Here is a 2222-nt window from a genome sequence, read left to right on the forward strand (position 1 = left end):
ATTACGTGCATAATATGACCTGTCAAAAGTAATATATTGGAGCAGTTGGATGGGGAAAAAAATGTAACATTAATTTTGCATTGTTTCTGTATCTAAATATTCATAAAACAGCGGTGAGTGCAGAGTGAAAGCCAAGCAGAGATCAAGGGCACTATAAAGACTTGGATAGGGAATAGCGCTGCTTTGATGCAAAAAGCATGATTGTGTTTCTCTGTATCTGCTATGTCTGTGTCTACATGTCCTTGTCTTCATTTTTGACATCCACGTCACATCTGACAGACACTAGCGTCTCCTGCCATCCGAAGCTAGAACCAAGAACAGAAGCGTTTGCATCATTAGCCTCCATGAGCCTCCTCTGACAATCTACTGATTCATCATCTACCACTACTGTTTACACCATTTATTATAAAGCAAATATCACCATTTTATTTGGCACAACATCATTAGCTTGTGTGTGTACTGTATGTGGGCCTAAGTGTGAGAAACACTTGAACACTTGCTGGATCCCCAGTATAATTTATGTTTTTGGTTCCACTGAATGCCCAGAATGGGTGAGATAAGTGCATTTGTGTGTCTGTTAGGGGTTGTTATGCATGGCGGCTGATGGTCCAGCCTCATAAACCAGCCTTGAGTTTGAAGGCCTGGACCACAACCATCACAACCTGACCTTGTCACAACCCATAAACTGGAGGCCTACTTTGGCCACTGACACCATCCATTAGCATAGCAACATCTGATATATTGGACCGATAGCGGTCTTTCATTAAGATCAGATGTAAGCCAGCATGACATGTCACCTGCCTCCTATTTGATGGACATGATGGAGTCTGATTACATTTTTAATGGGAAACTGTCTGATATTGGTTTTTCACTAAACCATTTTAACTAAAGAGCTTTTCGCCTTGAACCAGATGCGACTGGAGGTGATTGATCTGGACTAAAGTGGGATATTTTGATGTTTGACTGGATTCCATAAAGTGTTATTTTCATGATTGATTAATCATAAATTTCTATGATTTATTGTTCGGAGTTAATGTAAAACAAATTCCCATCACAGTTTATCCAAAACCCACAGAACCAGGCTGAAAACTATGCAAAGTGGGCCCAGGACCCTTTTTGTGCTAAGTGATATAAATAAATAAATAAATAAATAAATAAATAAATAAGCCAAATTACAAATGTGGCTCTGTCTGGTAGAAATGTGTAACGCTATATTACCTTTATTATTGATATTTGAAGGTGAAGATTGAACCTCATCTTTTATTTACTTAAAGTGCTTGTTAGTCCTATTATTATCATTATTGCTTTCATTATTTCTATTATTATTTTTATTAATATTTGTATTATTACAACTACATATTATTTTACATCTCTATGTGGAAATTACATTGCTACTGTTTTCTTTCCTGCTGCTCTCTCCACCGGCCGAGGCTAATGGCCACCCACTTGGTGACAAGTACATAACCACTGTCACTAAGTGCTTATTGGTGGTGGGAATTGTTGGGTCTCTGTACATAATATTACTAAGGAACCAGCGGTATCGATCATCTTGGACAACGACTCCACAGAGGTTAAATAGCTGTTTCCCTACCAGTCAGTCAGAACAGAAGAAGTCTCTTGGATGAGGAACGAAACGTCTTCAAGTCTCTTCAACCAAGTCCTTGATTTGTACCTTGAAGAGTACTGTCTAGACCTGCTCAACATGAAAAGTGTAATGAGATAACTTCTGTTATGAATGAATTATGAAACAACATAAATAAATATTTTTTAATAAATGAAAATTGTCTACAACTCCATGTCTTCTGGCAAACTCTAACCACAAATGAAGATAATAGGCTATTTGTATAGTACCTTTCATACATCAGATGTAAGCAAAAACTGCTGAAGATCATACGCTATTACTGAACTCCAGCTACTAAAATAAAATAGCTACTAAATGAGCCTTGTGGTGGGATTATTTTCTTAACTAACATTCAATTTAGAATAAAGTAAAAACAAGAAAAAATACAAAAATTGTTCTATTGGTTAATTTTCTGTTGGTCAACTGATCTATCAATCGACTAATCATTTAAGCATTAGCATCAATCATTTCAATCATTTCATTATCATATAGTACGTATCCGTGGTAGAGTTTCAGTGTCTCAGTACATGCAGTTTCATGGCTTTTCCCATCATGACAAGAACGAATGACATTTCTTTAACTGACCAAGACACATAAATGG

Source organism: Micropterus salmoides, unplaced genomic scaffold (genome assembly GCF_014851395.1).
Source record: "Micropterus salmoides isolate LMB-PRFRI ecotype aquatic unplaced genomic scaffold, ASM1485139v1 Ms_hic_scaffold_17, whole genome shotgun sequence".
Classification (NCBI taxonomy): Eukaryota; Metazoa; Chordata; class Actinopteri; order Centrarchiformes; family Centrarchidae; genus Micropterus; species Micropterus salmoides.